The sequence below is a fragment of the Fukomys damarensis genome, unplaced genomic scaffold (assembly GCF_012274545.1).
Source record: "Fukomys damarensis isolate Sample0158 unplaced genomic scaffold, DMR_v1.0_HiC HiC_scaffold_16, whole genome shotgun sequence".
Classification (NCBI taxonomy): Eukaryota; Metazoa; Chordata; class Mammalia; order Rodentia; family Bathyergidae; genus Fukomys; species Fukomys damarensis.
The window spans coordinates 62,742,864-62,761,925 of NW_022900928.1; the positions used below are offsets into that span (position 1 = coordinate 62,742,864).

A 19,062-nucleotide genomic window follows, 5' to 3' on the forward strand; every position below is an offset into this window, starting at 1 on the left:
TTTACTTTAAGGAAAAATTCTGCATTGTCATTTATCCTAGAGAGAGAACCATCCTAGGACAGGGCTTTGTAGGGCCTTGATTTGGGAAGGAAGTCAGTTTTCTGTTGTTTCTGGGGTCCTAAGAGTCAGTTCGGTCTAGGAGTTTCTTAAATTCTCTTTTTTTTTTGAAGGATAAATTTGTGTCAAGGGAGGTGATAGTAGATGCAACAGTTCTAGTTAGGGTTTTGAATCTCTAAGTGTAGTAGTATTCAGTAGAACTTATGAATTATTTTCACTTTGTAATCCTTGTTACTTCTGGAACTAGTAGTAGACCCATTTAAAATTGTAGACATATCTCAGCTATGCTTGGGAAAATGAAAGTTATATATAAGACTGAAGAAAAAGGACAAGAAAAGTGTTCCGAAGCTTATTTAGAACAACAGAACCTACATTTTTCCGCTTCCCTACTACCAAGCTAACAAATATTGAGCAATAACTAACTCTACACTTAAATGCTACAAAGAACATTGAAAGTGAAAGACCCTTTCTGAGATATAGCACAAAGGGAATACCTGATTAAGGGAACAATCTGATCCTCACTTCAAATATTTTATGTTGTTAAGGCATTTGAAGGCTTTGGTATATTGAGTTCAACCAGAGTAACAATAAACTTCAAGTCTATCCTCAGCCATGGTGGCATGTGCCTATATTACCAGCACTTGGGAGACTGAGGCAGGAAGATTATAAATTGAAAGTCAGCCTGAGCTACATAGGGAGATCAAGTCCATCCTGCACTACATAGCAAGAGCCTGTCTCAAGAGAGCAAAAACAAACAAAACATTCAGGTTAAGTCCAATTCCTTCCTAAATTAACTCCCCACACTAAAGACCTTCCAGAAGTAAACACATGCCTATTTTAACACAAAATATTTACATCTCCAGTGTTCTATATAAAATATCCCGATTAAAGCAACAACAGCAACAACAACAAAGAAGTTTAAGGAAAGGCAGGAAACAAAAGGTCACATTATGGGACAGGCATGTAGCTCAGTGATAGAGCACTTGCCTCTCATTGAGGCCTACACACACACACACAAAGACACATTTCTATGAAACAGGGAAGTTAACAAAACAAGACAGGTGCAAGGACTTTAAGATATGTTTTCCAACTTCCTACCTTCCATTTTTTTCTGCTCTTATTGTTATAAATTTTATTTTGGTGTATGCTGTTTTAGTATATACACACTGGAATTACCTAGCAGAAAATTAAAATAACCATGATTGATATGATAAAGTATAATAGAAAAGGCAGACACATTTGAAACTACTGAAAACAAAAACAAAGAGAAAAATCCCAAAAGTGGCCAGAGAAAAGGACAAATTAGTTGTACTAAGAGGTACAGCAGGCTATTTATCAGAAACCACTCCATTGCAATGAAATCTTTAAAGTGCTGAAAAAACCTGTGAACTGAATCCTAAGTCCAGCAAAAATATCTTCTAAAAGTGAAATATAAATATTTTCCAAAATGAACAAAACCAGAACTCATTACCAACAGAAGTTGTTACTTTAATATGAAGGAATATGATACAAGAAAGAAACTCAAGTTCTGCACAAAGAAATATAGAGTATTGAAAATAAATATATGAAGGTGAAGTACAATTAATTTTCCATACTTTTTTTTTTTGGAGACAGGGTCTTGCTATGTAATTTAGGCTGGGCTTTAACTCACTATGTAGCCCAGGCTGACCTTGAACTTGCAGCAATCCCCCTGCCTCAGCCTCCCATGTGCCAGGATTACAGACATATGCTACCACCTGGTAATTTTCCATATTCTTGATTCCTCTGAAAAAAATGACTTCATGAAAAAAAGGAATAAGTACTGAACTCTATGTGCTTATAGTACATACTAAAATAAAATATGTAATAATAAAAGCCCCAAAAATGGAAGGTAGGAAGTTGGAGAATCTATTGTAAAGTCCTTGTACCTTGTATGAAGTAGTATACAAGTTGAACATTCATTAATTAAGAAAAATAGTGTAGTGCTCTGTGTCTCTCGCCACGGTGCTCTTCACCACATTGGAATCTTGACAGTCAGAAAGCCATTACCCCATGTAGCCTCTCTGCCTTGGGCCAAGATCCTTCCTGGATTTACCCTTGCTGCCTTCATATTTCTGTGGTTAATAATCCCAAAGGATAAGTAACAAAGCCATGCCACAGAATGATTTCTGAACACAGTCATAAGCCACAGTCTGATTATATTTAACCTGTTTCAATGAATCTGATGATAGACCAACAGATTAGTTCAAAGTTTACATTGTATCTGTGCAACCATTTAAATGCTTTCTCTTAGAAGCTCCTGATGCTGAGGATTTGAGTTGGCTCTTTCACACTGATGTACTGTCTAGCATCATGACTTCTGACCTGTGAATGTATGTAAGGGTCAGTTATGAGACACATAAATTCATTCAAACACTGTCTCAGATCGCGTATAGTTTCTATTTGTAATTGATGGCGAGTATGAAATAGATTGAGTGGAGATGCCTGATCCTATACAACTGAATACACTTCCTTTTACAACACATACAGCTGAAGTAATACTTTTGTCAATGTTATCTCGTCTCCTATTTAACCAAATCATCCAGTGCCTCAAACTGTGGGAGTGCCAGGAGTTCTTTGACTTGTGGCCACAGAAGGCACATAACTGTGTCTTGTCTTTCACAAGAGATGACCAGTCAGTGATGGCTGAAATGAGCAGTCCCTCTAAAGGCTATTTATCATTTGCATTTTCTCATGACTGATGGGTGAGTGATGATGCTTGTATGTATATTCATGAAGATCACATTGCACCTATGTATCCTTTGGCAGGATGAAGTTACCTAGCATGAACTTTAGGGACATCTTGAAGCTATGGCTTGGAAGTGCAGCTAATGGTAATCAAATTTATGTGTACTCTTACTGGTTTTTAATTACATATAAAAGACCAGATGTGAAATATAGAATTTGGAGAAAGATCCATCCTTTACTCCTGTGAAAGTTCATGGTGCCTGGATGGTTGGGATATGGATGACTACTATTAGCTTCAGAGTATGCCCAGTGTTTCACAGCTGTCTTGTCAAAAGCTTGCTTTTTTGGTAAAAAGTTTGGTTTCAGGTACGTTGGGTGTTCATGCTCACTGTACCTGTACTCAACTGCTTGGCTTATGTTATTATACATTTTATATACATGGGGAGCTAGGATGTTGCGTAGCTTATCACCCATACCTCAGTTGTTTAGTAATGGCTTGAATAGTTCTCCAGCCTCATCTGGCAGTCTTCAGGACACTTTTACATCTCCAAAAAAGGCAAATATTTACCTGGATTAAATTGAACTTATGGGAAGAGCTGCTAGAATAATAGCTATGGCAAAAGTGTTACTAGGAATGGATTTGCCAAGATTAAATCTTCCTGATCAATGGAAAACCTTTGTGATGATTGTATCTGTAGCCTAGTACATGGGGACTGAGATTGTTCTGAAGACACATATTTCCTGACTCTTAAAATATTAGAATTCAGACCCTTCACTCATTTACTGTGGCTGGAGCAGAGGATCATGCTAAAAAGGTAGAGTTGGCAATTTATGTCTTTGGGAATTGCCTTTTTTCATCATATTGTCTGCTATTAACTGTCGCGAGCCGCAACGTCAGTATCCTGCCAGCAGGTCCTAAACCCGAGGGAAGGACAACAGGAGAGAAAACAGTCTCACGGACTTGGTTCCAGGCTCATGCTCTCTTCGTAGCAAGGCCCTGTTTATTTTTCAGGGTGAAGTATATATAGGCTAAAACCGAAACCAAAAGTGGGAACAGGGTGTAGCTGACTGCAAAGGTCAAAATGCTCTACAAAACAACTATTATGGGTTACATTTGCTAGGCAACAGGTCAGACCACCAGTTGAACTAGCCCGTTGTTATGGGCGACGGCACGTCCACACTGCTCGGGTGAATCACAGGTCAGTATGGCTGTGCTCATGTCGTGTTCCTTTACAATGCTCTCCATAATTAACCACCTCTGAACAAGCAAAGACCTTGGCTTTTTCAGGTTAAGTAATAATTACCACCAAAGAAAAGAAACTTGAAGCCTATACTAACTACCCGGATCATAGTCACAAATTCTACTTTGGAACATCAGGATCATATCTACAGAGGAATTCTGAAGTCTGGTCGTTAGAGACTATCACAGTCACCTTCCTCACTGCTGAGGCTCAGTGCACTACATTCACAGTTTGCAGGAGGAGAGGTTTATTTTAGCTCATAGTTTCAGAAGTTTTCAGACCACAGTTGGGAGGCTCAAATGCAAAACCAGTTGGTGGAAGGGCCTGACGTGGAGGAAAGCTGCTCATGTCATGATGGCCAGCAAGCAGGGAAAGATGGTCTTCCCTTCCAGGTCATGCCCACAGGGACCCGACCTGCCTCTAACCAGGGCCCACTTCCTACCAGTTTATTCACCTACTGAAGTCATTAGTGGATGAATCTATGGATGAGTATAGTAGTGCCCTTGTGGTCCAATTACCTCCCAAAAGCCCAGCCTGTGAGTGCATGAGATTAGTGGAACACTCTAGACATTCATAACAGATATTTGATATCCATAACAGCATCAAATTCATGTCTATAGCCTATAAACTTATGTCAGACCCTCATGTGTAATTCTGGACCCTCAAGGAAATGTTGCTCTTGCTGGGATATGACTCTCAAGTATTCCTTGCCAAGATTTTAAGAGCATTAACACATAAAAACCAGGTGAGGTGGCACTCACATATAATCTCAGCACTCAAGACACAGAGGCAGGAGCACTGCTGAATTCGTGGCCAGCCTGAACTACAGAGTGAGATGCTATCTTAATGCCCCCTGCCCCAAATATTAAGAAAATAACCTGGAACAACATGGAAAAATATTGAGGTAAATGCAGCTGGCCTTCCATATCTGTTGATTGTACAACTATAAATCAACAAATCATTGATCAAAAAACACTTTTTCTGAAACAGGGTCTTCCTTTGCAGTTCAGACTGGCTCAGAACACACTAGTAGGCCCGGCTGTCCTTGAGCTCATGGCGATTCTCCTGCCTCAGCCTCCTGAGTGCTGGAATTACAAGAGCATACCTCCATGCTCGGCTCTGATAAAAATTCTTGAAATGAAAAAATTGCATCTATATTGAACATGTACAGATCTATTTTCTTGTCATCATTCTCAACTATTTTTAAAAAATATATTGTAATACTGCTCAACCACTAAATATTTTATTCTTATTTTTAACCACTTCTTGTTAAAATGGATTAAATAATAAAGCAATAATGGAGATTAAATGGAACAATAAGAAATGCTCAATTAACCCAAATCATTGAAAGAAGGTGAAAAAAGAAATAAAATATATAAATCAACCCTCTAGCTCGTAGATTTAAATCCAGAGATAGCGATAGTGACTTGAAATCTGAATCATCTAATCCAGAGGTAAGCAAACAATCAGCAAAGTGCCAGGTAATAAATATTTTAGGAGAAAAAAGTTACAAACAAGAAAATAAAACAGATGTGGTATATTAAAATGAACTTTGTGCCATTTAATTATAGTTACTTTTTTTAATTTTTCTTTCAATCAGATCTGTGTTTATATACCTCAAAAACATTTCCTCTGTGCCATACTTTGTAAGTGCATTGGCATAACATTTTAACCCCCTCACCCCCCATAGTTCAGGGTGGCCTTGAGCTCACTGCATAACCCAGGATGGCCTCAGACTCCATGTCGCAGAGATCCTCCTTCCCCAGCCTCCTAAATGGCTGGTATTATAGGCATGCACCATGGCACCCAGATATTCTCATTGTTTTAAAAATCTCTCTGGTGTCACATGTAATGTACTTGTTTTTTTTAAGCCCCTGAATTATTTATACATTTTATTTTTCCCTTAATCAAATTTACTAGAAAGTTGCCAACTTTTTAGTTTTGCTCCATGAATCAGCTCTTTACTTTGTCAATCCTTTTTGTTGTTTCTTTGTTTTACAAGATGCTCATATCTTATCCTATTTCTTTGATCTCCTTGCATCTATTTTCTTTAGATTTACTGTGTTCTTTTTCTATTCTTTTTTTGGAGGTGGGGGTACTGGATATTGAACTCAGGTCCTTGTGCTTGCAAGGCAAGCAGCAGAACCACTGAGCCAAACCCCCAGCCCTTCTTTTTCTATTCTTGACTTGGACATCTAGTCTTAAGTTTCATTCCATTTAACAGCTGTATTCATAGTTGTATACTTCCCTCTTGGTATAATTGATTGGCATCACACAGTGATTGATATAAAGTACTTTCATTGTTATTTATTGTCCAATATTTTGTAATTTCATCGTGATTTACATTTATATGATGAATTCACAAGTTGTTAAGATTTTCTTTGTGTCAGTAGGTGGTCTTTTTAAAAAATGTTCATATGTACTAGAAAATAAAATATTGCTTCAGTTTGTTTCTTTGGTTTTACTCCTAGAAAACATTAAATATTGATATTGATTCCTTTTATTTCTTTGCTTCAGATCTTTTAACTTGTCTTTCAGATCCTTTCAACTCTATAGTCTGTGATGATTTATGGGAGTTATTCACCCTGATCTCCCAGCTCACTAATTTTTATATACATTCTACTCTTGCAATACACTATTATTTATTTCAGTTATTATATATTTAAGAGTAAGAATCTTTAATCAGTTTTTCTTTCTGACTGCTTGCTTCTGCTTTACATTGTCTGTATTTCCACATTATCCCTTTCTAACAATCTTCAGGCTTCATTCTAATTCTTTTGTTGTTGTTGTTGTTATTTTTATTTTTTATCTTTTTTACTTTTTCCCATTAAATTTATTGGTACATTTAAGGCAAACAATACAGTTACATTTATCATTGGGATCTTGTATCTTTACATGATGTGTCTTGGTTCTTATTTTTCCCCATTCCCCTGCCCTCCCTTCAACCCCTTCACCCTCCTCTATTTACAAAGACTTTGTTTCCATTTTTTCCTTTTTTCATATTTTTCCCTTATTTCCTTTCCCCTCCCCCTTCCACTTCCCCTTTAGCCATTTTCTTCCTATTTCACACTCTCAAACCATTTGAACCTTATTTACATTTTTAGTTTTTCACACCAGAGAAACTATTTGGTATTTACTCGTGTGTTCTATTTATTTCACTTAAGAGTATGGCCTCAATATGCATCCATTTAGTGATAAATGTCTCTAGTTTCTCATTCTTTATGGCTGAGTAGTACTCTATTTTATAGAAAAATCATATCTTCTTTATCCAGACTCCTGTTGATGGACATTTGGGTTGTTTCCAAGTTTTAGCTATTACAAACTGTGCCTCTATAAACATGGGTGAACATATATTACTATGGTATGATTATTTTAATTCTTTTGTAAAGATACACAGTGGAAGGATAGCTGGGTCAAATGGGACCTCTAATCCTAGTTCTTTGAGGTATCTCCATATTGATTTCTATAGTGGTTGCACCAGTCTGCACTTCCACCAACAATGGAGAAGGGTTTCTTTCTCCCGACAACCCTGCCAGCATTTTTAATTGGTTTATTTCTTGATAGCAGCCATTCTTTCCGGATAAGGTGGAATCTCAGTGTTGTCTTCATCTGTATCTCTCGAATGACCAGTGATGTGGAATACTTTTTCATATATTAATTTGATGCTTTTACTTGATTGTCTGAGAAATGTCTGTTCTTTTCAGATGCCCATTTTTGAATTTGGTCTTTGTATTGGGGGGCCTGATTTTTTTGAGTTTTTTATATATTCTAGATAGTAGTCCTTTGTCTGAGTAGAAGCTGGTAAAAATTTTTTTCCCACATTATAGGTTGTCTCAGCTGTTAGTGGTTTCTCTTGCCTTGCAAAATCTTTTTAATACAATGAGATCCCAGTTGTTGATTCTTTGTGCAAGTTCCTGTGCTGCTGAGAATTTGCTCATAAAGTCTTTTCCCATGTTAATGTCTTCGAGAGTTCTACCTAATTTATTTTCCAGAAAGTTTAGTGTTTCTGTTTGGATATTTAGATCTTTAATCCACTTGGATTTTAATTTAGTATATGGTGAAAGATAAGGATGTAGTTTTAATCTTTGGCAGGTTGAGATCCAGTTTTTCCAACACCATTTATTAAAGAGGCTATCTTTCCTCCAGTGAGGACACTTCACTACTTTGTAAAAGATAAAGTAGCTGAGTTTGTCTGCTGTTGTTTCTGCATCTTCTAATCTATTCCATTGCTCCTCTGGTCTGTTTCCTTGCCAGTGCCATGCTGTTTTTATCACAGTGGCTTTGTAGTATAGTTTCAAGTTGGAGATTGTTTTACCCCCTGCAGTGTCTCAGTTGCCTAGAATATCGCTTGCTATTCTCCATCTCTTCTGGTTCCAAATGAATTTTTAGATTTTTTTCTCAAGCTCTGTAAAATATACTCTTGGGATTTCAATTGGGATTGCATTTAATCTGTATACCCATTTTGGTAGTATGGCAATTTTATCTATGTCGATTCTTCCTACCCAGGAGCAAGGGATGTCTTTCCATTTTCTTATATTCTCTTCAAATTCTTTTTTCAGAGTGCTACAGCTTTCAGTGTAGAGGTCTTTTATCTCCTTTGTTAGATTGATTTCTAGATATTTCACTTTTTTGGATGTCATTGTGAAAGGAATTATTTCCCTAATTTCTCAGTGAGTCTGTTATTTGTGTACCAGAAGGCTATTGACTTTTGAGTGTTGACCTTGTATCTAACTACTCTGTTGAAAGTGTCAGTTAAATCTAGAAGTCTTTTGGCAGATTTTTTGGGGTCTTCTATGTAGAGTATCATATCCTCATCAAACAGTGACAGTTCAACTTCTTCCTTTCCTATCTTCATTGCTTTAATTTCTTTCTCTTGTCTAATTGCTGTGACTAATGTTTCTAGACCTATATTGAACAGGAGTGGTGATAGTGGGCATCCTTATCTTGTTCCTGATTTTAGTGTGAAGGTTTTAGTTTTTTGACCATTTAATATGATGTTGGCTGTTGATTTCTCATAGATAGTCTTTATCAGGTTGAGATAAAGACCATATATATTCCAATTGTCTGTATGGTTTTTATCATGAATTGGTGTTGGATTTTGTCAAATTCTTTTTCTGCATCTATTGAGATGATTATATGGTGTTTGTCCATGACTCTGTTAATACATTGTATTACATTTATTGATTTACATATGTTGAACTGTCCTTGAAACCTGGGATAAATCCAACTTGGTCAGAGTGTATGATTTTTTTGATGATCTTTTGTATTCTGTTCACCAATATCTTATTGAGGATTTATGCATCTGTGTTCATTAGGGAGATTGGCCTATAACTCTCTTTTTTGCTTGGGTCTTTCCCTGGTTTTGGAATCAAAGTAATACTTGCTTCTAGGAATGAAGTTGGAAGTATTGCTTCCCTTTCAATTTAATTGAAGAGTTTAAAGAATAGTGGCAATTGTTCTTCTCTATATGTCTTGTAAAATTAACCAGTGAAGCCATCAAGACCTGGGCTTGTCTTTGTTAGCAATGTTTTAACTACATTTTAAATTTCTCTGAATGTAAGTTGGGTGTTTAGACTTTGTATATCTTCTTCATTCAATTTTGGAAGTTCATATATATCTAGGAATCTGTCCAATTCCTCTATGTTTTTCATTATATCAGAGTATAGGTTTTTGAAGTAGGTATTGATGATCCTCTGGATTCTTGGTGGATCTGTTGTGACTTCATATTTTTCATTCCTAATTGCATGAATTTGAGCCTTTTCTTTCCTTTTAAAAATAAGGTTGGCTAAGGGTGTATTGATTTTATTTATTTTAAAAAGCCAACTTTTTGATTCTTTGATTTTTTTTTGTATTATACTCTTAGTCTCCCTTGCATTAATTTCTGCTTTGATCTTTATAATATCTTCCCTTGTATGAGCTTTCAGTTTGTCTTGCTCTTCTTTTTCTAGGAGCTTAAGACTAAGCATTAGGTTGTTTATGTATATTATATACATTATGAATGTATATTCTGATTTTGTGGGGTGGAACACTCTGTAGACATCTACTAAGTCCATTTGTTCAAAGACTTCATTCAATTCTCATATTTTATTGTTGATTATTTTTTGCCTAGTTGATCTGTCTATTTGTGACAGTGGAGTATTGAGGACCTCCACTACAATTGTTTTAGTGATTCATTCATTTTGCATATCCATTAATATTTGTTTTGTATAGTTAGGGGCATTAGTACTTGGTGCATATATAGTCATGATTGTCATATCTTCCTCTTGAATTGTTCCCTTTACAAGGATGTAGTCACCTTCTTTGTCTCTCTTAATTATTTTTGGTTTGAAATCTAATCTGTCTGCAAATAAGATAGCTACCTTTGCTTTTTTCTGGGTTCCCATTGCATGGAGAACTGTTTTCCATCCTTTTACGCTCAGCCTATGAATTATTTTGTGGATAAAGTGGGTTTCTTGCATACAGCATATTGTAAGATTTTGCTTCTTAATGTATCCTGCCAACCTATTTCTTTTGATTGGTGAATGGAAGCCACTAACATTAATGGTAATAACTGCTATGTGTTGACTTATCCTTGTCATGTTATTTTCCTGTTGTTGGCTCCCCCCTGCTTTAATTTCTTGCCTTGCCTGTTATATTTGCTCTGTTGGCCCTTATGGAGTTGTGGCCTTCATTGTCTTTTTCCAGGATATTGTTTAGAATTTTTTGGAGTGCCGGTTTGGCATTCATGAAATTTCTCAGGTGTTCCTTTTCATGGAGGCATTTTATTTCCCTACCTATTTTGAAAGATAGCTTTGCAGGATACATCAGTCTAGGGTGGAGGTTGTTTTCTTTTAGGACTTGAAATACCTCACTCCAGGCTCTCCTTGATTTGAAGGTTTGTGTTGAAAAGTCTGCTGTGATTCTGATGGGCTTTCCTTTGCATATGATTTGCTTCTTTTCTTTTTGGAAAGTTTTTGTCATTAATTCTATGAATAGCTTTTTAAAGTCATTTGTATTTTCTCTTGCTACTTCATGGATTCCTATCAGTTTTATGTTATTCTTCTTTGCATCATTCTGGAAATTGTTATTTAGCAAACATCCTAACCATCATTTAGGGAACTGTCTAGGAGTTGTTGGATAGATTTCTCATGATCCCTTACTGTTTTTAAGAGACCTCTCTTTTCTTGATCACTGACTGCAATCCTATCTTCTATATCTGAAATTCTGTCTTTCCATTATTTACTCTGATGTGAAAACTTTCAATTGAGTTTTTAATCTCCTGGATATCTGTTTGAATCTGTTTTGTGGATTCCATTTCTTTTCTATGTTGGGCATTCATGTGTCCCATTTGTTTCTTTTTATTTTCTTTTTATTGAGTTTGTTGGTACAATCTAGGTCTACAATACAGTTACATTCATTACTGGGATCCTGTACCTTCACATGACAGTTCTTGGTTCCATTTCTTTCTTATGCTGGGCCTTCATGGCTTCTATCATGGTCCTGAGCTCATCTATTTTTTTTTTTGTCAGTTTCTGTTCTAGAGTCTCTAATCATGTCTTTTATTCTTCTCACCATCTCTGTGGTTATCTGGGAAATTATTTGTTTTGAAAATTTCTGGAGCCTCATTTATCTGTTTCACTATTTCCTGTGCTATGGGTCAGGTTGTTCCAATGGTTGACCATCAAACTTTCTTCCCTTATTTCCCCTAGTGTTTACCTTTGATGAGCTGGAAGTCTGTGTTTTGATGGAAGTCTGTGTTTGTGCCTTGTTTAAATGCTGTCTTGATTCCATTTTTTTTTATGGTACTGTCCTTGATTTAATTTCTGGGTTAATATTTTGATCAGGCAGGTATTTAGCTCAGTGCTTCCACTGCCTGCCTTGCAAGTACTTTTTGATCCCTGGTATCAAAAAAAAAATTTTTTTTGAAAAAAATTAAAAAACAGTTTTTGATTTTCCAGATATAGCTGCTCTTTAGATTTTGGGTTTTTAATTACTCTGAGCTACTCACATTCTCATAATACCAGGAGGTACAACTAATTAAAATAAACCACAACAACTCAGTTTAAGTAATACAATCAGCAACAATAATAGCATCAAGTGCAGTTTAGAAAATGACAATTTGTGGTAGCTATTAATCTATCACTTTTAACTGTGTGAATTAAATTGAAATTGAGGACCAGCCCAAAATATGTTTATAGTGAATAAGCTCTTCAGTAGAGCAACTTTACCCTTTGGGATGGGGACTTGGCAGGAGTTGGAGGGAGGGATAGATAGATAGGATAGAGAAAGGTTAGACGTGAGGCCAGAGGGCACAGGATGATCACATAAACTCTAGGAAGCTGTTGAAGAGGAGAAGACAGAACAAAATATACACAAGAACAGAACAAAGTAACAGCAATAGGGAGGCTAGAGACTTTCTTTTAAAGCTAATGGCAATCGAGTGAAGGAAAAAGAGAAGAAAAGAAAAAGAAAGAAAATAAGAAATTCAAACCAGGACAGTAACAGGAAAAAAAAAAAAGGGAGAAGAAAGAAGAAGAAGGGGGGGGGAGAGAGGGAGAGAGAGAAGATAATAAAAAGAAGATAAAAAAGCAAGACAATTTGAGAAAATAAATAGATATATAAAATTTTAAATGATTGAGGATAGAGAAAAATATTACTTTGAAAATAAATATAAATAGAGGTTCTCCTCAGGGTGTGCCTCTGTTGAGGCAATAGACAGCATGGGCAGGAGTATGCAGATCTAAGCTAATTAGTCTCAGCCAGCCAGCAGCTGTCTCTTAAGGTTCAGGCTGATTTTTGGCTACAAGGCCCAAGCTGAGATCTCTAACTCCTACTGGGTTGAACTCTGCAAGGTTCTACTACAGGTTCCAGCTATTTTTCCCCTGAAGTTAGACCACATTCTGATGTGAGGTGGTGGTCCCTCCAACTTTCCAACTACAGTGGTCTCATTTACCTTTATTGCAGAGATTTTCTTCACTTTTCCAGTGGTCTTCAATTTTCATCCAGGAGCCTCAGTGAGGCCTTTTTTCTCTTGTTCACAGCAGGGCGGGGGTGGAGCCCACACTGCTGTGTTGGAACCCACACAGCTGGATTCCTTTGCTGCTCCACACCAAAAGGCTTAATTCTAATTCTTACTCTGTATGGTCTGTTACTTTTTCCCCTTCTTATGGCTTAGTAGTTATGTTCTTCAAATGTCTTTTTTTTTGTTTGTTTAAAGCTCACATTCCCCAGAATTTTCTGCTACTTTAGATGGTATTGTATTCCAAGGAGAATGATCCAAATTCCAAGTCTTATCTTCTGCCCTTGTAAGTGAATTTATGTAGCTAGAGGTATTCCTTACTGCTAAGAGCCTGTGTGTGTGTGTGTGTGTGTGTGTGTGTGTGGTACTGGGAATCAAATTCAGGACCTTATGCTTGCAAGGCAGGTACAGAACCACTGAGTTAAATCCCCAGCCCAGAGTCTGTTTTGTTTTGATCTGAATCATTTCCTATTTTCTCATTCACAGACATGTGAAATTGACCTCAAGTGATACATCTGTATTTTTCACCTGAAACTGAGCTACTTACCAGTTTTCCCATGGTATTTCTAAGGGCTATTTACTTCTTTTTTGTTTTTGGTACTGGTGATTGAGCTCTGGACCTCATGCTTGTGAGGCAGGTGGTGGAACCACTGAGCTAAATCCCCAGCCCAGGGCTATTAACTCCTTGTGATCTAATCATCTAGACCACAGGTACTCAACCAAAGGTGTTATTTGAAAAATTTGTGAAGAAAATTTTGGAATTAGTATGATGATTCTGGGTTATTATAGACATTTAAGGCAAGAGGCTTGGTATGCTAAACATCCCCTAATGCATGGAAACCCCCACAAAGTAAAGTACTATATCAAACAAAATATAATAGAGTCCTTTTGGGCTATGATGGGGGAGGGGTTGAAGTTTAGGAAAGGCTCATTCATTTTCTTTTTGTGTGTGTGTCACTTAGAATTTATTATAACAACAATAACAATCAGAGACTATACACAGGTAAGTAACAAAATATATTTCACTATTGTATCTTTGGACATAAATATATTTTTTTAATCTAAGGAGTGAAGGCCTTAAGATTTAGTAAGTGGTCCAAAAACGGGGAAGGCAAAGACTGGAAATTCTAAAACATGATGTCTGGGTCATATGAGTATTAATTATGTTAATGAGGTTAAAGGAATAAATATGTCAAAAAACAAGGGTAAGGAGATGAAAGTTTACATACACCAGCATCAGGTAGAAAGAAGAACACAGATGAGAATGGAAATAGGTAAGCAGCAGAGGCCTCTACAAGGCCCTCAAACAAGCACAATTAACAACCCAGCCAGACCAGGAAAAGGCATAGGACTAACTAAAAAGTGCACTTTGAAGTGGCAAAGCACAAAGACAAAGGAAATATTAAAGCATACTAATTAGTCTGATAGAAGACAAAAAGAATAATGATTCAACTTCTATATCAAGAAAACTAATAAAGCAGTGGGTAACAAATTAACAAATACAACCCCAGTTGCCTTCTTCATGTTAATTAAAAGTCCAGAATTCTCATTTCTGTTTATGGATTTTCATCTTGAGAGAAGACATTTTAAGGCAAGTTAAAATTTTATATGTTTACTTGTGTTTAGGAGAAAACAAACTTTAACAAGTACAAAATTAAGAGAGGGTAGAACATGTAACAGATTTATTGTAATTAAAAGGATTTGGTAAGTAAATATTATCCAACTTCTCAGTTTTAATTCCTAATATGGTAAATACTGATATGGTCCATGTAAACAAGAATTCTTTGCATTCCTCAGTAGGTTTTGTCATCTAAGGGGTCCACGAGGCTGGAATGCATGAGAACCACTATCTCTAACTAAAGACTACATTACACCTACCCTAATATGAAAAGCAAGCCTCAAAAGGATAAAGCTGACCCAACAGGAGTTTCACTCTCTGTCTAAACAAACCTCAGTTCTCTTAAACTTTAGGACAAGGAATGTTATCAGAGATTAAGAGAGAGATTCATAATGATGAAAGAACTACTTCCTTGGAAAGACATAACAATCCTGGCCTGGCATGGTGGCACACACCTGTAATCCCAGCAGGAGGATCACTGTGAGTTCGAGACCAGCCAGAGCTACATAGTGAGTTCCAGGTCACTCTCACTACATAGTGAGACCCTGTCTCAAAAACAAAACAAAGACAAAACAAAACAAACAAAACAAAACAAAAAACCCCCATAACAATCCTAAGCATAATTTCATACAGTTATAGAGCTTCAAAATGCATGAGGCAAATCTGATAGAACTAAATCTGACAGAGCCATAATTTGGAATCATCTTTTTAGTAGTTGATAAAACAAAGACTGAAAATAGCATAAATATACAGATGACTTGCAAAACTTTGTCAACCAACCTATCACTCTGGCCTTTGTTTATAGAATAATATTCCCCCAATGCAGAATACACATTCTTTTCAAATACACAAAGATCATTTACCAAGATATGTAAACTCTTCACATGTTGAGCCACAAGACAAAAATAATGAAAATACAGAGTAAGTTCTTTGGTCACAATAAAATTAAAATCAATAATCAAAATATAACTGAAAACTTTGCAAATATTTGGAAACTAATACATTTCTAGAAAAGTCATAGACCACACTTAAGTTACAAAGGAAATCAGAGTCTACTTTGAACTAATGTTAACAAAAACACATCACAATTTGTGAGATACAGCTCAAACATTGCTTAGAGAGATGAAAAGTCTAATGTCTACTTTATAAAGCTGGAAGAAAAACAGATTAAACCCAAAGCAAGTAGAAGAGAAATGAAGACAACTGCAGAACTCAGTGAAATGGAAAGTGAGCCAACAATAGAGAATAATCAGTGAAATCTAAAGTTGTTCATTTAAGTGATCAAAAAGTGATAATAATCATGTGATGATCAACAGAGATGTTACCATTATTAAGAACAAAAGAGGACATGTGACTATAGCTATTCTAGCCATTAAAAGGATATCAAGGGAATGCTATGAATAGTGCTAATTCAACATTTAGATGAAATGGTTAGGGCCAGGGATTTAGGGCCGGGGAATGGTTCTGCTGTCTGCCTTGCAAGTGCAAGGACCCAAGTTCGATCCCCAGTACCAAAAAAAAAAAAAAAAAAAAAAAAAAAAGTGTAGATGAAATGGGCAAATTTCACAAAGGCACAAATTATCAAAACAGTTGGGCTATAGACACCCAGAATGTTGGACAAGCCATATGGAATCAAGGAATGGCAACATTAAAAATCTTGTCTGTAGGGCTGGGGATTTAGCTCAGTGGTTCTGCTGCCTGCCTCTCAAGTGCAAGGACCAAAGTTCGATCCCAAGGAGTAAAAACAACAACAAAACTTGAAAAAAAATCTTGTCTTTAAAATAAAGGAAGTGGAAGGTATAATATCCTTCCTTGCATACTGATGTCATAGAGAATATGGTACAGCTTGTGTATTCATATACCCAACCTGGTCTGATTGGAAATTCACCAATGACTCCAGGTCCTTGAACCCCTTTTATACCTCCTTTAGCATTTGTTATTCTCCAGTAGTGACTGTTAGTGGAAAAGCCTTCTCAGGAAGTGCCTCCTTTGACATTTCAATCCTGATTCGGTATGTAACGAGATAGTGAGGTGGGTGTACAGAGCTTAATTCTGGCAGAAACAATGTGTAAACAGAAACTGTAACATCTCCAGTTGTTGCTACACACTCTGGATCATGAAGGTATCTGAAAATTTGGTCTCTGATGATGGGGAAGCCACCTGATGCAACATTGCTGACCCAAGAAGTAAACCAGTCAGTAAGTAGCACCTATGATAAATATGTCAGTAGCAGCTGTTTCCTGAGCCATTTCATCTGGACAATGGTAGAAAACTTCATTTTTGTTTTGGTCCTCTGCTGCTTCCACAACCATACACTGACTGAAACTGAAACTGGTGTAGATGCAAAGGTCAAAGGGAGGTAGTATTTCAGTCCTGGCCTCTGCTGGAGGTGGCAGCTGTATCAATGCCTGACAAATCCTCAGAATGATAGTGATTTGACAGTGCTATACTTCCCAACAACCCAGGAACCACTAGCTCTGTCCATATGGATATGGTAGGAACACCGATAATCATCAGGAAGCTTGCAACTGATCTGAGCTTCCTCTGCATCTAGGTCTTCCTCGTGTGTGTGCTCTTTCAGAGATAAAATACCTGGACTCCAAATAATTCTTGAGCTCATCCCAGGCCTTTTTAATAGCAGCGGAATGGTCAATGTATCTTCCTACATCAGAGTAAGTATCTATGAAGAGAGATTTCCAACACTGATTCTTCTATGTTTTCTCTTCCTCAGTTATCAGCCAGCATTATTTGCAATGTCTTCTCAGTGCATCATGACTTGATAGTTGGCTAAGTCTTTCACTCACATAGCAACAGTTGATTAGTTCCCGGCAGTCCAGAAAAGATAAAATGAGGAGCAAAGGATCAGTACGCAGCGACTCCAAGGTCATCAGCACCAATACAGCCTCCATGGCCACCGTCTTGCCTGGCTTAGTGCAGCCTGGCCAGGTCTCATACCTGCCTCCACCTCCCCTGGGTCTCTCCCCAGATGGGAGCTCAGGTTTTAGGCTCATTCATTTTCACATGTAGGTTTCTCCTGTTTACCCTCAATGTCTCTAATGGTGACAGATGCCACCACACTGCCTCCAATTGGTACTGTAAGAGGTCATTTCTCTATCCACCTTATAATAGTAAGGCGGCAATAAGTGTTCTAACCAGCACACTGTCAGGGAATTTAAAAAACTCAGAATGCTCACTAAGTCCTTTTCCTATTATGGCTCTCAGCTTTTACCTGCCCTTGTGTGGCTTCCTCTTTTTAAACCTTCACCCCATTATGGACATCCAACCCAATCATCTGAGACTTTCCAGGGATTTCTGTTTTTATAAATATCTGAAATCTGGGGTTGGTGATTTAGTTCAGTGGTTCTACCACCTGCCTCACAAGTGTAAGGTCCCAAGTTTAATCCCTGATACCCCCCCAAATAAAAAAAAATCTGTCACCTCCTGTTCATTCTTTGGCATCTCCAAAGTAAGGTCAAATAAAGACAGCAGCATCTTCTATTAATATGCTGTCTTAGGATCTCATTAGGAATGCTTTCTTAACAGCATTTGAGACAAAAAACATGGATTTGAAAGATTAGAGCAACAAGAAGGTTTGCCATACACCAAACAGAATGAGCTAAACTCATATATAGATGGCAACTAGATGATTTAAACAATTTTTTGGATTAAAACCAGGGCCTTCAACCAGGCATGGTGGCACATACCTGTAATCCTAGTACCTGGAAGGCTGAGGCAGGAGGATTGCTGAGAGTTTGGGGCCAGCCTGAGCTACATAGTGAGTTCAAGACTACCATGAACTGCATAGTGAGACCCTGTCTCAAAACAGCAACAAAATACAAAAGGCAAACAAACAAGCAACAAACCCCAAACAACAACAACAAATACACCAAAACCAGGGCCTTTGCACTTAGCTGTATCACCAAGTATTTTAAAATTTGTATGTTGCAACAGCCTCATTAAGTTACCCAGGCTGGGCTCAAATTTGCAATCTTCTTGCTTTTTTTTTTTTTTTTGCATTTCCCCCCAACTTTCTTTCTTGGCTTAGCCTCACAGAGTGCTGGGATTATAGCCAGGAGCCACCACACTCATAGAGCCTTGTTGAAGACCTAATTTTGAGTTGATCCTGTCCTTGAACACTATATCATAGATCTATGGTTCCATTTTTGCTGATATTTTATAGAAAATATCGAAGCAGCCAGTTGTCTTATATTTCAAAATAGTATATGGAAAAATGAGGAGGAGAATATTGAATTTTCCATTCTTTGTAAGTATTTTGGGATTCAAAGTCACCTACTTGAAGACAGCACAAAGCAATGAAAAATTATATGCTTGTAATTGAAGCTGCAATTTAAAAACATCTGCCTGCCCTTGAAAGTGAGCTAACTTTTCTTCGCTCTAAGATTGCTGCAATTGTGAAAATGCAGGAACTGAGAAATGGTACA

The 19,062-nt window shown here is 37.1% G+C and overlaps 1 pseudogene; it reads right to left on the minus strand.

The window, feature by feature from the left end:
- Window positions 1-16,201: 16,201 nt before the first annotated feature.
- On the minus strand, window positions 16,202-17,529 carry LOC104865771 (annotated as a pseudogene).
- Window positions 17,530-19,062: the final 1,533 nt, after the last annotated feature.